This window comes from Gossypium arboreum, chromosome 7 (genome assembly GCF_025698485.1).
Source record: "Gossypium arboreum isolate Shixiya-1 chromosome 7, ASM2569848v2, whole genome shotgun sequence".
NCBI classification, from domain to species: domain Eukaryota; kingdom Viridiplantae; phylum Streptophyta; class Magnoliopsida; order Malvales; family Malvaceae; genus Gossypium; species Gossypium arboreum.
Window position 1 is genome coordinate 50628657 of NC_069076.1, and position 21304 is coordinate 50649960.

General features: G+C 38.4%; 1 long non-coding RNA gene across 1 annotated transcript; it reads right to left on the minus strand.

Moving 5' to 3' along the window:
* Window positions 1-7973: 7973 nt before the first annotated feature.
* LOC128295302 (uncharacterized) lies at window positions 7974-20533 on the minus strand. Its single transcript, XR_008285662.1, has 3 exons — window positions 20453-20533; window positions 9353-9396; window positions 7974-8115 (listed from the first exon to the last, which is right to left on the minus strand). It is a non-coding gene; the product is annotated as an uncharacterized LOC128295302 (long non-coding RNA).
* Window positions 20534-21304: the final 771 nt, after the last annotated feature.

Consider the following 21304-nt stretch of genomic DNA (forward strand, 5'->3'; position numbering starts at 1 on the left):
ATTGTTTGGGGATTGTTTTTGGTATGGTTAGTTCTAAGCATGTCTAACATTGGTCATGGATTTGTTATTTGATTAGGTGCGGTTCATCTCAAGAAAGAGTTGCGTACCTAGTATCCGTTGCGTACCTAGTATCCTAGCAGGTGTGTAAACACTACCCCTTATCGTTGATCAAAAAAAGCCGAAACAAGTGATCGTCGATGCTACACAAGCGTACGCTCGCTCGTGTGGTAACCCGTATGCATTAACATGGGCGTGTGGGCCCTAGGGCTTATAGGCCCCACACGAGTAAACCACATGGATGTGTGGAGAATATTGGGCCAAGTCGTGTATTTTACACGGCCAAGGCCATTTTTGGGCTTTGTAGGCCACACAGGTTTGTGGGCCCACAAGGGCCCGTATAACGGGCCTTAGGCCCATTTACTCTGTTTGACCGTTAAGGTTGCATAGGTCGCCCGAGACGACTGTGGACCTGCTGATGGGTCGGTAAGTTTACCTAGAGCCCTTATGTGATAAAATGACTATATTACCCTTATGTTGAAAAATGACTGTTTTGCCTTTATATGGTCAAATGACTGTTTTACCCTTATATGGTAAAATGACTGTTTTGCCTTTATGTGGTGAAATGATTGTTTTGCCCTTATATGGTAAGATTACTGTTTTGTCCTATGTGATGTAAATATGTTTATACGTACATGTATGACCGTATTTTAGCATGCTATCTAAACTGTAATGGAAACATGTATGATTCTATGAGATGACACGACATGCTTGTATGATGCATTGCATGGGGATGGGTTTAATATGATTGGAGGAAGTGTTTTATACTAGCAGCTCTGCTACAAATCACTGATGGCTCTAAGCCTATTATACTGGCAACTCTACTGCAAATCACTGATGGCTCTAAGCCTATTATACTGGCAGCTCTGCTGCAAATACTGTTTAGTGCTGCAACTGGTGCTTATTCTGGAGTGTAGGGATGGGTGGGTTGATTATATCCCTACATGGAGTTTAAGGTTAGATGGAAATAGAGTGCAAAGGCTGGATGGGTAGGACTTGCATACTGTTTACTGTTACTGCACTGTTTATTGTTATTACAATGGGCCAAGGCCCAAACACATGACTATTTCTGTATTGAAATGGGTTAAAGCCCAAACTGATATTGTCAATGTTACCAAAAACGGCTTAGGCCCAGACTGTGTTTGTTTTCTGACTGTTTGCTTATATGGGATTACACACTGAGTTTTCGTATACTCACCCTTCTGTTTATTTGCGCAGGTAATCCTTGGGCGGATAGGTGTTGCGAGGGACTCGAAGGTGGCCATACAACCGCTCATGCTTCCGTGTTCGACTTTTAATTTATAAGTAATTTTAATTTTGGTTTTTTACTGTAATAAGTCCTCTATAGATTTTGACTTTGAATTGGGTTTTATTTACTTTGGTTTATAATTGCTAGTAGTAGGAAAAGATGCGTGTTTTCAAGAAGATAAATTTTTTTCCCAAGACACCACGTTTACGTATCATGTTTTAAAAGTTTCCGCAATAAATAATGTTTTCAAATAACTGGAGTTTTAGTAAAATTAATTCTTTTCTAAAAAACTTACGTTTTGGAAACAAACGACACATCCTAAAACCTTTGTCAAGATCAATAAGAGATTAATTATAAAATAGGTTTTTCAACGATATCGCATTTTACAAAAAACACTCCAATGTGACATCACCAGATTCAGCCATAACGTTTAGGCCAGGTTTAGGGTGTTATAGTGCTATATTGCTATGGCTTTTATAATGTGGGGTTCTTATGTTGATAGTTGACCATGGAATATTAGCATGGACGGTTATGGACATGAGTTATAATGTTTTCAAATTATTTTATAAAGGTTAAAATAGTAATTTGCGTGTTATAATGTAATTAAATAAAATAAAACATAAAAACCATGCATGTTGTTCATCTTTTGGCTGAAACTTGAGAAAGAAAAAGAGTTCTTGAGCTTTTGTGTATTCGACACTCATTTTGCTTGATTGAGGTATGTAATGTAACGCCCCAAAAATGTAAATCTTGTAATTATGCATGTTATGACACAAATTGTATGTTTGTTTTAATGGCTAGAAGTGTTTTTGGTGTGTTTGGGAGTATGAGAGAAGCCTGGGTCCAAGTCTTGACTTTAGCAAAAAATTTTGGTTTTTCCCTGGAATGAATCTGGACATTAGCATGTAGACCTTATAAATAATTATAATTGAAATGGGACACAAATGAGCTTGTGGTCCTGTGGTGAGTTGCATGCTACTGTTACCTGAGGTTTGAGGTTCAAGTCATGACAATGTAATAGAGTATTTATTTTCTTACTATTGCTGTGTAAGAAGCAAATGTTGTTTGAGACTCTATTGAGTGGAGTTTGACTTGGTTAGGGAGTGTTATGTGGAGGAAATCAAGGAAAGGATGGGGGAGAAAATCAAGGAGAGGATTATGGAGGGATTTTAGGAGGAAAAAGGGGAGTTTGAGGGTGTGTGGGTTTTGTGCTGAATTTGCTTGGGGAAAACTCATGATTTTGACTTTGGGAGGAGTGTGTTTTCATTTTGGCAATTGAGAGCATTTTGGGGGCCTTTTAGGTTTTGTTTTGTTCTTCTTTTCTTTCTGTTTTCTCTAGTTTTTGTGCTACTTTGGGTCCATTTTTGGTTAATAATTGTTGGACGACTTCTTGTGCAACTTATTCTTTCTTTTTCTCTTTTTTCAATTGTAGCTGAATTCACTTGAGTCTATTTGGGCAGTTTTGTGTTGGCTCTTTACTTTTCTGCTTCTTTTCAAGTGCCTTCTCTTGAAGCGATTTCTTTTTCCTTCTGGTTCTCGATATTATTTCTTCCTGGCATTTTGTTTCTTGTTTGGCCGAATCTCTACTTCCCACTCTTTTTTAGTTCTGGCTGATTGCTATAGGCCTCTCAGGTACCATGTCGAATACTGCATCCCTTAACTACTCTCTCATAACTGGCTAACTGTTCCATCTTCCTTCCATATCTATCGATTGATTTTGGAGTGGAGGGTTCTCAAGTGATTCAGGAGCCACCTTTCAGCATTCAATCTAATATTTAGGGGTAAGTTGGCTTGTTTGGCCGAATGTTTCTCTGGTTTTTAAGTGTTGGGGGTTTTAAGTCTTATTTTTGGTAAACAATCCTGTCTAATAAGTTTCATTGCTAAAGTAGATAATCAGTAAGGACGTGAGATCGATTCTTAATCAGTGATTAGGACAATAAGCTATTTTCGTTCGTTCAAGGTGAGTAGTGAGTAACAATTTGGGTTTTAGTATTAAGAAATCTAACGATTGGAAAACTGATGGCAAATCTTGAATCGATGTAGGTTTTGGCGTGGTGGGCTATTCATTCGATTTCGCAATCAGGTGTGTAATCACACCACCTATATTGTAAATCGACAAAAGTCGAAAAGCCAAAAGATACAGTGATTGAGGCCACATGGGCGTGCGATCGCTCATGTGGTGAACCAAACCCATGAGACATGGGTGTTAGACTGTAGAGGCAACCATGAGCATTCTCATGGGTTTAGGCCGTTCTGGGCCACGATAGGCTGAAATGGGTCGTGTGGGCCCAATGGGCTTGTGGGCTCCACATGGATAAATTCTTCAATATATGGTCATACTAGACTGGGCTATGTAGTTCGTATGGCCGTGGCAACTTCTGAGCTTGATGGGCCACACGGGCGTGTGGGCCTGCTTAGGCTGTATAATAAGCCTTGGGCCCATTTACACTGTTAGGACTATTGAGGTTACACGAGTCACTTCAGGCGACTGTAGACCTTCTGATGGGTCGATAAGAGTACCTAGACCCCAAGGCAGGTAAAATGACCAAAATACCCTTATACGGTAAAATGACTATTTTACCCTCGAGGGTAAAAGACTGATTTGTGTTATGATTTGATTATTCTCTCTAAGCATGACATTTTGCATTCACGTATGAGATTATGACATGACATATTGCATAGGGTTGGGATATTGTTATGAAGGAAGCATACTGTACTGTTGGCTTTTAGCCTTTATACTGATTACTGGCAGCTTTGCTACGATACTGATATTGGTGGGTCTGGCTGGGTGGGTCGACTTTGTCCCCACGTGGTGTGATTGGTGGTATAGAGTGGTGTGTCTGGCTGGATTGGGGTGGGTTTCACTGTTGCATTACTGCACTGACACTGTTACTGTCATTGAAATGGGCTCAGGCCCAGACTATTACTGCATATTGTATTCTGACTGTTAGATAAGGGATTACACACTGAGTTTCTTGTAAATTCACCCTTCTTTTTAATTGTACAGGTAATCCCCAGCTTTAGAGGATTTGGTGCTGTGAGGGACTTGGAGGTGGCCACATGACCGTAATTATGCTATGCATGATGCTACTTTTATCTGGATTTTTGTTTTGGGTTTTTAATTCTGTAATAAGGCCTTTTATGGATTTAAATTTTAATTAGGTATTTGCTTGCTTACTTAAAACTGCTAGTCTAGGGGAAGACGAGTTTTCAAATTATCGATTATTTGTAAAGACACGATTTAACCTTCAAAGTTTTGAAAAGCTTCCGCGTTTAAATCAGTGCAATAAAATAATGGCAATTTAATATGACTAATGATTTGACTAGCTGAATGTATAATGACAATGTATTTAACATACTAAAGTTTTTATCAAACCACAAAAATATTTTAACTATTCAAACAAGTCTTTACCAGCAAAGTTCATACTTTCGAAAAGTAGTGTAATGTGACACGCCAGATTTGACTATAACGTCTGGGCCGGGTATGGGGTGTTACATGTAATTTGCTTAGTTTTTGATAATTTTTACGTTTTTTAGATCGTTGCTTCGAAGCTTCAATTTTTGAATTGGTTGTGGATTTTGTGATTTTCCATTGTTGGTAGCCTGAGATTTTTTTGGTTTGATGATGAAAAATAAATCTTTGTTGATAGATTATTATGTTTAACTAAGTGATTTTTGATAAAAATGTGTATTAAGGATTAAATTGTGAAATTTATAAATTGAGAGGTCAAAATGTAAAATAAATGAAAGATATGGGCTTATATGGACTAAGGGAATATTCGACCAAGCATGTGTATAAGGAAATTATGTATATTTTGTGTTTTGTGAAATAAGGACTAAAATGTTAAAGTGTAAAAATATAAGGGCCAAATTACAAAAAGGCTTAATTATGTATTTGTGGATTGAATTGATTAAATGTGTGATTAAATTAGTGAAATCTGAAATTTATTTAGATTAGGAGAGAAAGAAAACAGAATTGGATCGGGGTAAATAGAAAGTAGTCAAATAGTCATTCTGATTCGTTCATGTCCGTACGAGGTAAGTTCAAAAGTAAATAAATGTCCTTTAATGCAAATGCTTTTTTGATTATTTATTTTCTTATGGCTTACTAAGCTTTCCAAGCTTACTTTGTATGTTCATTCGGTGTTTTGTAGGTTTTGGAAGCTAGTTAGGAACTTAGGGATTGTATGGATCATCGTCACACTATCGACTATCATTCGATACTTTTGAAGTTTGAAACTTTGAACAATACTTTTGGTTTTGAATTTGTATATTTATGTAGCCATGCGAAAATGGCATGATTATAATATTATGGCTTGTGTGTATGTGGTTATGACTTATACATATTTTGGAGGTATGTTTAATGGTTTATAAGCTTAAAGTGTTTGGTTTTTATGATTCGGAAATGAGTATAAAATGTATGATGAACAATTGGCCATGAAATTAGCTAATTTGGAAATGTGTTTTATGGTATAATTTGTGTGGTAGATGGATGTGTCTTTGAATTGTGATGCATGTATCTATAAGCTATGTGATGAATTTGCTATAAATTGTGAAATTGGTATTTTGTGTGGCTTATTATTGACTTATTTTGGATGTACAATTTGTCTAGTGAATTGGCTTGAAGGTGGCAAATCATGTGTATGCATTTTCGGTCTTATAGGTAGTATATTTTGGAAGTATGATATGTGGTTATTTTGTGTATTATATGATGACATGTTTCGGCATGAATAAATAGGTAAAAAGATAGAAAGATAAGTATATCATTGATGGTGTATTGGTTATTTGTGTACAATTGAAATGGTAATTAATGTACATGTTTTAAAATGGTTTGGTTTGATCTTTTGAGGCTAAATTTAATGACCGAATATAGGGATAATTGATTTGTTGTGTTTAAGTGTTTTGGGGCATGATATTTAGCATGCGAATTGGTGTACTTAAAATTGTTGTTTATGTTCAAAAATTGTTTAACGTGGCTATGGTGTAATGCACATAGGTTAGTAATGTTTACAAATGTATTTGGTCTTATAACGAAGCTTGATTATGTTTTATATTTGTATGCCTAATAAGGTGTGTGAAAAGCTTAACCTAAGTAAATGTGCACATATGCATAACATACGAATTGCTATTTTTATAAATTAGTTAATGAATTGGGTTAACCATGATTTGGTATTTATATTTAGAAATGTCTTTTATTTTAGAGTGTTATGCGCTTGTATATATCTTATAAAATGATATGTTTGATATTTAGTTAAAGATATGGATTGATATACTTACTATGCATATGTGCATAGTATATAAAATAGTATGGCTAAAAGTTTGTTAATGAAATATATATATGCATTGGATGATTTGACATAAGCTTAGTATATATGATGTATTGTTATAAGCTTGAATATATTATAAATATTGAATGGTATGAATATGATAGTAAATTGGTTTGAACAATGGGTTTGTAAAACATGCAATATTTTATTAATGTATGATAGTTTGGTTCTAACTTTTAAATAGGTTAGAGTATTGATTGATTGCATTTCAAAGTATGATTTGTAATGTGATCCTTGGTATATTAAAAGTGATAAATGACTGTGCTAAACTGTGTTTTGTTCGGTAATGCCTCGTAACCTTAATCCAATGACGGATACGGGTTAAAGATGTTACATTTGATTAGTATCAGAGCTATGATTTACTCGAATCTATGACTAACGTAGAATGTGTGAGTCTAGCTATACATGCCATATTTGTAAACTACGATAGTGTGATGATTCCTGACAATTGAAATGTGTCTTGTATAATAATAGATCCCGATCGAGCGTAGCCGAAAATGTGGAAAGTAATGCACCCGCTCCCACTCAAGGGGCAGTGCAATCTGATTCTAGAGTTGTTATGAGTAGCCACGAGGGAGAGGCTAAACAAGACTTCTTCCAAATGATGAATGAGTGGTTCACTCGGTATATTATAACTAATCCTCCTGCTCCACAACCTCCACCCCCATCTAATCCTCCGCAAGTCCCTGTCATGCCACAAGCTGTGAATCCGAATCAATTTAGTAAGCCTCCAGTTGATAAAATTAGAAAATATAGGGCTGAAGAGTTTCGTGCTACTACTGATGATGATACTGAGAGAGCTGAATTCTAGCTCGAGAATACGATAAGAGTGTTTGATGAAATATCATGTACTCCTGATGAATGTCTTAAATGTGTTGTTTCACTCTTGAGGGATACGGCGTATCATTGGTGGAAAATGTAACACCCCAAACCTGGTCCAGACGTTATGGCCGAATCTGACGTGCCACATTGGAGTTGAAAACCCACGTTCCGTTTTAGTGTTTTAAAACCATACATTTTATTGAGTTAACAAAGTGTATGGAAGCTGGGCACCGTAGGTATCCGAGACAGAGGAGGTGAGCCATGAAGGTCGCTAAGTACCAAGCTCTTTAATTGGATCCAATCCTAGACATGCCCATAACCATAGCCACACTTTGTTATATCGAGTTTAAATTTGTTTAAGTGGACGTCTTTGATAAATCGATTAATCGTGGTGTTGAGATATTTTGAAAACAAGTATCATTTTGAAAACACGTCCTAAGTCTAGCCCATTTGAATAATTATTAACCAATTTTAAAGTTATTAAAATTAAAATAATTAGAAAAGAAATAAAAGGAAAGTTAAAATTGGCCTTATTACAACCCAAAATAAATAATAATTAAAGGAAATTAAATGAAAACCAACACTTATTTAAAAGCCCAAAGATGATCACCGTGGCCACTCTGAATCCTCTCCGGCCCAAGTCCCCACATCAAGGCTCACCTGCAAGGTTAAGGAAAGGGGGGTGAGTTTGGAAACTCGGTGTGCAACAAGCCCTTTCGAGCCCAAAACAATAACGACTGTTGGGTCTAAGCCCAAATCCAATCTCAATCATGCCTTTGGTCAGTAGCCCTTTTCATATTTCATATTTCATAATCTTGGGCGAAGCCTTTTCATATTTCATATTACTGGGCCGAAGCCTTTTCATATTTCATATTACTGGGCCGAAGCCTTTACTGTAAACGGTATGGCCCTTAGGCCCATTTCAATGTCACATATAATTTCAATGAAAGAATGCAACCCATTTGGGAGACTACTCAACCCACCATCCGCTACTCTCCACCCGTACCAACCAACACACCATGTGGGATTAACTCGACCCACCCCGCCAAACTCTCCTTTGGCAAAGATATTTGCTTTATCATATAATGGAGGCCTAGCCTCTTTTAATAAGCGGGCAAAAGCCCTTTCAATAATCGGGCATAAGCCCTTTTATAAGCGGGGCATAAGCCCTTTTGATAAGCGGGGCATAAGCCCTTTTGATAACTGGGGCATAAGCCCTTTTTCACTTCCTCCATCCATATAAAAACCCAACCCAATGCATTTATGATTACCTCATGTGCATATCATACATATCATGTGCATAGCATACATTTCATGTGCATATCATACATACCATATTTATCAAAATCCCATGTATTAAAATCATACATAAACCCTAGGGGTATAATGGTCATTTTACCAAGGGCAAAACGATCATTTTCATATTATAAGGGTAATCTCGTAATTTTACCAAAATTAGGGTTTCCATGTTCATTAACGATTACTAACAATCCATGGGTGCAAACAAGTGATTCGGCCCATTTTAGCGAAATCGAGTTATTGGGCCTAAAACCCTAATGGGCCCTACTTAGCCAATTACGTCGTCAGGCCCACTTAGCCTATATTCCATAACGGTTTTAACGGTCTTATCATGCAATTTAACAGATTTCGTTTTCTACCAATTTTACCCAAATGGGCCCGAAAGCCCAATGGGCCCCACTTGACCCCTCGAGGCCCAACTTACCAAGAATGCCAAAATCACATTCTTACCGTTTCCATCGTTCTCGATCACCGTCTCATCGATTCTAACTAACTAGTGAGCGTTAAACTTGCTCACAAGTCCTCGAAATGCCGTAATTTTGGCATTTGACTTTTCAACATTTTATCGCTTTAAGTTATGAAAGGGTTCGTTACACACCTGATTTGCGATATTCCTTGACGAGATCTCCTATGCGATTTCTCCTATAATCAACCACTTATAGATTAGACCATGTTAATATTAAACCTGTGACAGCCCAAAATTGACCCTAGTCGGGAAGTGGTTTCGGGACCGCTAAACCGAGTCACCGAAATGTTCTAACGTAATATTTATTGTCTAGAATATGTGAATATGAATGTGTGAAAAATTGAATGTTTGGATTTTCTTAATTGTAAGTGAATTTTATCAAATAGGACTTATGTGAGAAAATTTAAAAATGTGCTAGGCAAATGTAAGGTGGCCTATTAATACATGTGGGAAAATGGTTGTCCTTGCATGTCAAATAACCCCTTTCCTAAGGTGAGTGGCCGGCCATGACAAGATTATGGGCAAAGGAAACATGTTTCCAACATGTTTTGCTAGTGGTGTATGTAGGAAGCCATAAAATAAAAACTAGCATTAAAGAAATGAAAAAAAAAAATGAGCATGGATGCCCCCATTGTGTCAGTAGCTAGAGAGAAAGAAAAGAAAAGAAAAAGGTTTTGTTCATTCATTGTTCATTCTTTTGGTTGTTCTTGAGAAAAAAAATGAAAGGAAGGAAGATTACCTAGGTCAATTCGGCAAGCATCTTGGCTACTAGGAGGTAAGCATTGAATTTGTTGATTTGGTTTTGTAATATGCTAAGTTGAATGGTGGATGCACTCTTGGTAAGGTCAAGGAAGTTGAGATTTCTTGTGTGTGTCTAGGCAAAATGCCAAATGATTAAGTGTTGGAGATAGGAGCTTACTTAGAATGATAAATTCTTCTCCTATGATTATTTTTTTCTTGCATGTTAAATGGCTTCTACTTAGCCATGCAAAAATTTGTAATTTGTATGGATGATTGGAGCATTCGGCTAGGGTATAAAGGAAGGGATTTTGGTTGTTTCATCTAAGTATGGATGATGAATGTGCTATGGAAAGAAATTGGTCTTCCTATGAATATGATTCGTGAATGTTTATATTAGTAAAATAATTTATGTTCAAACACTTGAGGATTCGGCATTGTCCATGACTATTGTGTTTAAGATGTGATTTTGAATATTTCGAATATTGAAAAGTAAGAATAGGTGTGATCGGTCATGGGAATTTGAGATGTTGTACATTAGAATTGAAAATACTTGAGACTAGATTACCTTAATAGTGATAATACATTCGGCCTTGATGCATTAATTGAATGTTGGCTAAGGTTTTGATATTTTGAACAAGGATAGTTGTGAATGGAGTGAAAACCATTAAATTATACACATAAGTATCCAGCAAGAATTTTAACTACTAAATGTATTTATACTAGGAAATCAAGACATCAAAAGGGGAGAATCAAACAAAGGCAAAACAAAGATAATCGAGTAGTCGATTGGAAATCGTTCATCCAATATAAGGTAAGTCATTAAGCATATATTTGATATTGCTTAAATGATTGTAAAAATCTATGCAATTGTGCTTAATGGGATGATATATATATATATATATAAATGAAATGTATGTGTATGGAGTGATGACATTTGTTGAATGTAAAAGAAATAGTGAAATGTGTAGAAAGTTGCTTTCGGCACTAAGTGTCTTGGGCAATACGTGTGTACGGTGACGAGATTGGCACTAAGTGTGCATGCTGGAAATATATGGCACTAAGTGTGCATGCTGGAAATATCTGACCTTGGGTGTGCGAGCTCGAAGGTATGGCACTAAGTGTGCGGGTTTAAAATTGTACAGCACTAAGTGTGCGAGTTTGATTATATAGCACTAAGTGTGCGAGTTGAATACATATAGCACTAAGTGTGCGGATTCACTATATGCTCTTGCATTACAATTGGCACTGAGTGTGCGACATCATCGAGCTAATCCGGACAGCGGATCGGGTAAGTACCTTGAGCTCAAGGCGAATAGAAAATACGTTCATGCTCGGGGTTGAACTTGGTAAGCCTTAAATCTATGTGATGATTGAAATTGTATGATTATGGTGGAAATGAGTTAGTGTGTGAAAATGCCTCAAATATCTTGTTGTATAGAATATGAAATGTGGATGTATGACTTGGTATGAGATTGAACCGAAAGGTCCGAGGATTTATGGTATAGCTTCAATATGGATGAGTACCTAGCCTCGTCTATTGTTCATGTTGTGATAACTTTATCAATGGATGATTGTTGAATGCTTATGACTTACTGAGTTATAAACTCACTCGGTGTTTTTCTTGTCACCCATTTTAGGTCTCTTGGACTCGTCTTTGCTGCGTGCTCGGAACCGTCGTTGAAGTCATCACACCGGCTGGAAATCTTGTGGTATTGTCTTCGTTGTTGAAGAACATTTGGCATGTATAGGCTATTATGTTTTGTTGATGTGGGTTGTAAACTTTAAGCCATGTGAAAATGGCCTATGTGGTCGTCGAGTGGGATGCTTGAACCTATAGCCACGAGTCTTAGAAACTTTAATTTTGATAAGGTGGCCATAATTTGTGTCATGTATGATGGAGGATTAAGGCCAAGGAAAGATTCATGAAATTGGCATAGTCTCTGCAGTAACTGTTGCGGACAGCAGCAGTGAGACGAGATTGAAAAATCACTAAAAATAGAAGAAGTAGAATTAAATAGTGAATAAATTATGTAAATGAACCTTGATGAGTCTATTTTCATATGGAAGAAACGAAATGGTCATAGGAGTTACTTGTTAAGAGATATTAAAGCTATTGTGAGACAGGGCCAGAATGGTTTCTGGGTCCCCTATCGCAACTTTAAAAATTTACTATAAATTATCCAGAAAGAATTAGGAGTCATGCCTTATATGGGAAGATTCCATTTTGAGTCTAGTTTCATTAGAAACAAACGGCACCAGTATTAAATCCTGTACAGAGAGATATTCAAGTTGTAACGCGCGAAGGTCAGAGCAGTCGATCCCTGTAACATGGGTGACTTTAACTAATAAACTGTACCAATTGGCCCGACAAAAAATTCTAGAAATAAATGCATGGATGGATATATGAGTCTAAATTCAGGAAAATTTACGAAACCAGTTTCGAGTTTTGAAACTCGAGATATGATTTTAAGGTGACAGTGACGCAGTTTTCCAGCCCGACTGGAAATGTCAAATTGGTGGGCAAAATATGTGGACTTGGCTTGTTAACCCCTCGTGTCCGACACCGGTGATGGTCTCGGGATCGGGGTGTTACAATTTTATTGGTATCAGAGCTATGGTTTAGTCGGTTCTAGGACTACCATAGAGCGTGTGAGTCTAGCTATACATGCCAAATTGTTAGTGCTTAAAAATGTGATGACTTCTGACGGTTGAAATTTTTGTTGTGATTAGCAAATGGAACCCGAGGTAGAGAGACCCTTGGCGGATGACGTTGAAGGTGTAGCGGCTGCTCCGCGAAGGGACACCGCTGTTGACCTCGATCATCCGCGAATAATCAAAATGAAGGGGCGAAACAAGCCTTCTTCACCATGATGAATGAGTGGGTCGCGCAATATGCCCGAACCAATCCGGCTGTCCAACCATTCCCGAATTTAAATAATCCACCCCAAGAGCCCGTAATGCCATCAGTTACTGATCCTGTGAGGCTGAGTAAACCACCTGTGGACTTGATTAGGAAGCGTGGGGCCAAGGAGTTTAAGGCCATAGTTACCGATGATGCCGAAAGGGCCGAGTTCTGGCTTGATAACACCATTAGAGTGTTTGATGAACTGTCATGCACACCCGATGAATGTCTTAAGTGTGCTATTTCTTTGTTCTGAGACTCACCTACTATTGGTGGAGGACCTTGATTTCCATAGTCCCAAAGGAACAAGTTACTTGGGATTTCTTTCAAACGGAATTTCGGAAGAAATATATTAGTCAACGGTTCATCGATCAGAAGCGTAAGGAATTTGTAGAGCTCAAGCAAGGCGGATGATCAGATCGAATCTGAACATGAGTTCGTAAGACTTAGTCGGTATGCTCTGGAGTGTGTGGCTGATGAGGTTGCTATGTGCAAAAGATTTGAAGAAGGATTGAATGAAGAGTTAAAGTTACTAGTGGGAATTTTGGAGATAAAGGAGTTCGTGACACTAGTCGAACGAGCACGCAAGGCGGAAGAACTTGGGAAGGAGAAGAAGAAGGCTGAATTTGAAGCAAGAGATTACCGTAAAAGATCAACGAGTAAAGCTCCGTTCTCGACCGTAAAGAAATTCGGGAGGACACTAGTAAATCAAGGGCGATCAGGAATTTCCATCGAGCCGACCATCGACGGACCCCGAGCTACGCCGGTAGTAGTGTGGGCAATAATCGTCAAGAGAAACCTGAATGCCCCCAATGTGGAAGACGACACCTAGGTGAATGTTGGGGTAAGTCTGTTAATAGGGCCTGTTACGGATGTGGTTCGAAGGACCACTTCATTAGAGATTGCACGGAGCTAGATGAGGAGAATAAGATGCAAGGTGCAAGATATAGTGGGGCGACGGCTAGAGGTAGACCCCCGAGGATTTCAGGAGGTAGGGGTGGTAATCAGAGAGGAGCCACTGATACGGCTGTTCGATCCGAGACCCGTGCTCCTGCTAGAGCATATGCCATCCGCGCACGAGAGGAGGCATCCTCCCCTGACGTTATCACTGGTACTTTTACCCTCTTTGATACTAGTGTGATTACATTGATTGACCCCGGCTCTACTCATTCATATGTATGTGAAACTTTAGCATCCAGTAAGACTCTACCTGTTGAGTCTCTTGAGTTCGTAATTCAGTGTCAAACCCTTTGGGTCAATACGTACTCGTTGATAAAATGTGCAAGAGATGCCCCTAATAATTCGAGAATCTGTTTTTTACCGATCGATGCTTCTACCATTTGATGAATTCGATGTTATTCTTGGTATGGATTGGTGACCGTACATGATGCGGTGGTGGACGCAAAGGAAGACCATTGATTTGAGGAGTGCGAATAATGAGGTAGTCCGAGTCGAGTCTACTGATTTAAAAGGAGTGCCAGCGATAGTATCTTCTATGACCGCTCGGAGGTACATGAAAAAGGGGTGTGAAACATACCTTGCGTATGTGTTTGAAAGTAAAGAGACGGAAAGGAAACTCGAATCGGTACAAGTGGTTTGTGAGTATTCAGATGTTTTTCCTGAGGAGTTACCGAGATTGCCACCGGTTCGAGAAGTGGAATTCGGCATCGAAGCTGTACCGGGTACTACGCCGATCTCAATAGCCCCGTATCGTATGGCATTAATGAAATTAAAGGAATTGAAAGTTCAATTGCAAGAGTTGACGGATAGAGGTTTCGCTCGATCGAGTTTTTCTCCATAGGGCGCACCAGTATTGTTTGTGAAAAAGAAGGACGGAACCATGAGGTTGTGAATCGACTATTGTCAACTCAATAAAGTGACGATAAAGAATAAATATCTGTTGCCACGAATTGACGATTTGTTTGATCAATTAAAGGGAGCCTCAGTGTTCTCAAAAAATAGATTTGAGGTCGGGTACTATCGGTTGAGGTCCGAGAATCGGCGTACCAAAACCGCTTTTGAGCGAGGTACGGTCACTACGAATTCTTGGTGATGCCGTTTGGGCTCACTAATGCCCTACGGTATTTATGGATTTAATGAATAGAATTTTCAGGCCATACTTGGATCGGTTCGTAGTTGTATTTATCAATGACATTTTGGTCTATTCGAGAGATGGCCCGAACATCTTTGAACACCGAGGCTAGTGTTGCAAATTTTATGAGATAAGCGATTATCATAAAGTTCAATAAATGTGAATTTTGGTTGAGAGAGGTTAGCTTTTAGGGCACGTGGTGTCCGCGATCGGTGTCGGTGGACCCAAACAAAATTCCGGCCATAGTCGATTGGAAACCTCCAAGGAATGTTACCGAAGTTAGGAGCTTTTTGGGGCTTGCGGATACTATCGACGATTTGTGAAGGGTTTTTCGATGATAGCTGTACCGATGTGAAACTACTCCAAAAGATGTTAAGTTCGAGTGGTGAACGTGTCAAGAAAGTTTCGATCGACTAAAAACCTGCTTAACCGAGGCCCGGTACTAATACAATTTGAGTCGGTAAAGAGTTCCTCATATCTGATGGCGCATCCTTGCTTGGGTTAGGTTGTGTGTTGATGCAAGAAGGTCGAGTTGTGGCTTACGCGTCGAGACAACTAAAGCCGCATGAGAGAAACTATCCGACCCATGACCTTGAACTAGCAGCCATAGTGTTCGCCTTGAAAATATGACGGCATTGCTTGTTTGGAGAAAGGTGTCATATTTATTCGGACCACAAGAGTTTCAAATATTTGATGACTCAAGGAGATTTAAACCACGACAAAGGCGTTGGCTTGAGTTGTTGAAAGACTATGAACTCATCATTGAGTATCACTGGAAAGGCCAGCGTGGTGGCCGATGCTTTAAGTCGCAAGGCACCTTTATGCGCCTTGAGAGCGATGGATGCTCATTTATCCGTTTCACCCGAGGAGGTGCTAGTAGTCGAATTAGGGGCCAAATCGTTATTGATTCATCAAATACTTGAATCTCGGAAGGTCGACGCTGAATTGGTCGCTAAGTGAGCGAATGTGTTTTGGATGAAGAATCGAATTTCAGATTGACGACAATGACCGCTTGAAGTTCAAGGGTCGATTATGTATTCCAAGGAATTCGAACTTGTTTCGATGATTTTGAGCGAGGCTCACGATGAGTCGAATGTCAATCCACCCGGGTAGTACTAGAATGTACAATAACACAAACGCCAATTTTGGTGGCCCAAGATGAAACGAGACATTTCGAATTTGTTTCAAGGTGTGCGATATGTCAACAAGTGAAAGCGGAACATTAAGTGCCATCGGAATACTTGACCAATCATGATACCGAATGGAAATGGGATCGAGTGACAATGGATTTTATATCTGGATTACCGGTGTCGGCAAGTAAGAAAGATGCGATTTGGGTCATTGTTGATAGGTGACCAAATCGCTCATTTTATCCTTGTCCGCACGAATTTTTCGCTCGATAAATTGGCGAATTATCGTCTCCCAAATTGTTCAATTGCATGGGGTACTGTTTCTATCGTATTTGATAGAGACCCAAGATTTACATCGCGATTTTGGAAGAAATTGCAAGAGGCTTTGGGTACCAAGCGCATTTTAGCTTCTTTTCATCCCCAAACCGATGGTCAATCCGAACGGATAATTCAAATCCTTGAGGATATGTTGAGATGTTGCATCCTTGAGTTTAGTGGTTCATGGGAAGGATATTTGCCTTTGATTGAATTCGCACAACAATAGCTTTCAATCAAGTATTAAGATGGCGCCTTATGAGGCTTTATACGATCGTAAATGCCGTACCCCATTATTCGGGTGAACTTATGAAGGTAAAATCTTGAGGTTGATTTGATTAAGGATGCCGAAGCGAAAGTTCGAGTAATTCGTGAAAGTTTGAAAGCGCTTGGATCGCCAAAAGTCATATGCGGACTTGAGAAGAAAAGACATTGAATATCGGGTTGGAGACAAGGTATTTCTCAAAGTCTCACCACGGAAGAAGGTGCTTAGATTTGGCCGTAAGGGCAAATTGAGTCCGAGGTTCATCGGTCCGTATGAAGTATCCGAACGAGTTGGGCGAGAGCGTCTTGATTAATGTTACCCCGAGCTTGAAAAGATTCAGCGTTTTCCATGTCTCGATGCTTGACGATATAGGTCGACGCACACACGTAATTACTCCATCCGAGGTCGAGGTTCACCTAATTTGAGTTATGAAGAAGAGCCGGTTCGCATTCGATGCGCCAAGTAAAAGAGTTGCATAATAAGAAAATCCCATTAGTGAAGGTGTGTGGCATAAACACGGAATTGAAGAAGCCACTTGGGAACTTGAGGACTCTATGAGAGAGCGACACCGATCCTATTTACGGTAAGATTTTCGGACGAAAATTTCTTAAGTGGGGAGAGTTGTGACACCCAAAATTGACCCTAGTCGGAAGTGGTTTCGGGACCGCTAAACCGAGTCACCGAAATGTTCTAACGTAATATTTATTGTCTAGAATATGTGAATATGAATGTGTGAAAAATTGAATGTTTGGATTTTCTTAATTGTAAGTGAATTTTATCAAATAGGACTTATGTGAGAAAATTTAAAAATGTGCTAGGCAAATGTAAGGTGGCCTATTAATACATGTGGGAAAATGGTTGTCCTTGCATGTCAAATAACCCCCTTTCCTAAGGTGAGTGGCCGGCCATGACAAGATTATGGGCAAAGGAAACATGTTTCCAACATGTTTTGCTAGTGGTGTATGTAGGAAGCCATAAAATAAAAACTAGCATTAAAGAAATGAAAAAAAAAAATGAGCATGGATGCCCCCCATTGTGCCGTAGCTAGAGAGAAAGAAAAGAAAAAAAAAAGGTTTTGTTCATTCATTGTTCATTCTTTTGGTTGTTCTTGAGAAAAAAAAAATGAAAGGAAGGAAGATTACCTAGGTCAATTCGGCAAGCATCTTCGGCTACTAGGAGGTAAGCATTGAATTTGTTGATTTGGTTTTGTAATATGCTAAGTTGAATGGTGGATGCACTCTTGGTAAGGTCAAGGAAGTTGAGATTTCTTGTGTGTGTCTAGGCAAAATGCCAAATGATTAAGTGTTGGAGATAGGAGCTTACTTAGAATGATAAATTCTTCTCCTATGATTATTTTTTTCTTGCATGTTAAATGGCTTCTACTTAGCCATGCAAAAATTTGTAATTTGTATGGATGATTGGAGCATTCGGCTAGGGTATAAAGGAAGGGATTTTGGTTGTTTCATCTAAGTATGGATGATGAATGTGCTATGGAAAGAAATTGGTCTTCCTATGAATATGATTCGTGAATGTTTATATTAGTAAAATAATTTATGTTCAAACACTTGAGGATTCGGCATTGTCCATGACTATTGTGTTTAAGATGTGATTTTGAATATTTGAATATTGAAAAGTAAGAATAGGTGTGATCGGTCATGGGAATTTGAGATGTTGTACATTAGAATTGAAAATACTTGAGACTAGATTACCTTAATAGTGATAATACATTCGCCTTGATGCATTAATTGAATGTTGGCTAAGGTTTTGATATTTTGAACAAGGATAGTTGTGAATGGAGTGAAAACCATTAAATTATACACATAAGTATCCAGCAAGAATTTTAACTACTAAATGTATTTATACTAGGAAATCAAGACATCAAAAGGGAGAATCAAACAAAGGCAAAACAAAGATAATCGAGTAGTCGATTGGAAATCGTTTCATCCAATATAAGGTAAGTCATTAAGCATATATTTGATATTGCTTAAATGATTGTAAAAATCTATGCAATTGTGCTTAATGGGATGATATATATATATATATATAAATGAAATGTATGTGTATGGAGTGATGACATTTGTTGAATGTAAAAGAAATAGTGAAATGTGTAGAAAGTTGCTTTCGGCACTAAGTGTGCGGGCAATACGTGTGTACGGTGACGAGATTGGCACTAAGTGTGCATGCTGGAAATATACGGCACTGGGTGTGCGAGCTCGAAGGGTATGGCACTAAGTGTGCGGGTTTAAAATTGTACAGCACTAAGTGTGCGAGTTTGATTATATAGCACTAAGTGTGCGAGTTGAATACATATAGCACTAAGTGTGCGGATTCACTATATGCTCTTGCATTACAATTGGCACTGAGTGTGCGACATCATCGAGCTAATCCCGGACAGCGGATCGGGTAAGTACCTTGAGCTCAAGACGAATAGAAAATACGTTCATGCTCGGGGTTGAACTTGGTAAGCCTTAAATCTATGTGATGATTGAAATTGTATGATTATGGTGGAAATGAGTTAGTGTGTGAAAATGCCTCAAATATCTTGTTGTATAGAATATGAAATGTGGATGTATGACTTGGTATGAGATTGAACCGAAAGGTCCGAGGATTTATGGTATAGCTTCAATATGGATGAGTACCTAGCCTCGTCTATTGTTCATGTTGTGATAACTTTATCAATGGATGATTGTTGAATGCTTATGACTTACTGAGTTATAAACTCACTCGGTGTTTTCTTGTCACCCATTTTAGGTCTCTTGGACTCGTCTTGCTGCGTGCTCGGAACCGTCGTTGAAGTCATCACACCGGCTGGAAATCTTGTGGTATTGTCTTCGTTGTTGAAGAACATTTGGCATGTATAGGCTATTATGTTTTGTTGATGTGGGTTGTAAACTTTAAGCCATGTGAAAATGGCCTATGTGGTCGTCGAGTGGGATGCTTGAACCTATAGCCACGAGTCTTAGAAACTTTAATTTTGATAAGGTGGCCATAATTTGTGTCATGTATGATGGAGGATTAAGGCCAAGGAAAGATTCATGAAATTGGCATAGTCTACTGCAGTAACTGTTGCGGACAGCAGCAGTGAGACGAGATTGAAAAATCACTAAAAATAGAAGAAGTAGAATTAAATAGTGAATAAATTATGTAAATGAACCTTGATGAGTCTATTTTCATATGGAAGAAACGAAATGGTCATAGGAGTTACTTGTTAAGAGATATTAAAGCTATTGTGAGACAGGGCCAGAATGGTTTCTGGGTCCCCTATCGCAACTTTAAAATTTACTATAAATTATCCAGAAAGAATTAGGAGTCATGCCTTATATGGGAAGATTCCATTTTGAGTCTAGTTTCATTAGAAACAAACGGCACCAGTATTAAATCCCTGTACAGAGAGATATTCAAGTTGTAACGCGCGAAGGTCAGAGCAGTCGATCCCTGTAACATGGGTGACTTTAACTAATAAACTGTACCAATTGGCCCGACAAAAAAATTCTAGAAATAAATGCATGGATGGATATATGAGTCTAAATTCAGGGAAAATTTACGAAACCAGTTTCCGAGTTTTGAAACTCGAGATATGATTTTTAAGGTGACAGTGACGCAGTTTTCCAGCCCGACTGGAAATGTCAAATTGGTGGGCAAAATATGTGGACTTGGCTTGTTAACCCCTCGTGTCCGACACCGGTGATGGTCTCGGGATCGGGGTGTTACAAAACCAAATCGAAAACTACCTATTATCATCACTTACACATTCGGCCACCATCCACAATGGCCCTTGGGTTCATACCTTTGCCGAAGTTGATGACTAGATTTAGTCACTCCGATGATCCAAGCTTTTCACACACTCCTCGATCGGTAGCCTTTAATCCTCACTAGCACCAACAAACCAAATAACACCAAAAACCCTTTTAGCCTTAGTCGACAGAGGGGTTTTCAGCTTTTCTTAAACCACAAGATACAAATGGAAAGAAGGTTCGAATACTTACCAAAAGATCTACTCATTGAAGAACGTTCCAAATACCTTCCTACCCCATATCCGTTGTGAATCCAACTTAAACGTGCGTAGAAAATAGATCTAAATATTAATTCCCGAATCACTAAAATATGAAGCTTTGACTTTTAGAAAATATTAATCTATGCTATTTAGAGGGTTAGTACACACCTGTTATGGGTTGAAGTTGAAACATTTCCAAAATCAATCGCCTACGATAACCACCACTTGTCACTCAAACTTAACTAATCCAATATCAATATATGTAAATCCTAAGCACATCAGTCATACGGAACATAAGGGCATATTCGTCATTTTACCATACTGGGTATTTTGGTAGTTTTACAAATTGAGGGTATTACGGTAATTTCACAAACCAAGGGTATTTTAGTAATTTTGTAAATCGAGGTAAAACAAAGAATTACGTAAATCAAGGGTAAAACAGTAATTCTATAAATCGAGGGTAAAATGGTAATTTCGTAAATCGAGGGTAAAAGCAGTAATTACGTAAATCGAGGTAAAACGATAATTATGTAAATCGAGGGTAAAAGCGGTAATTATGTAAATTAGGGGTAAAGCGGTAATTCTATAAATCGAGGGTAAAATAGTAATTACGAACCGAGGGTAAAAGCGGTAATTCTATAAATT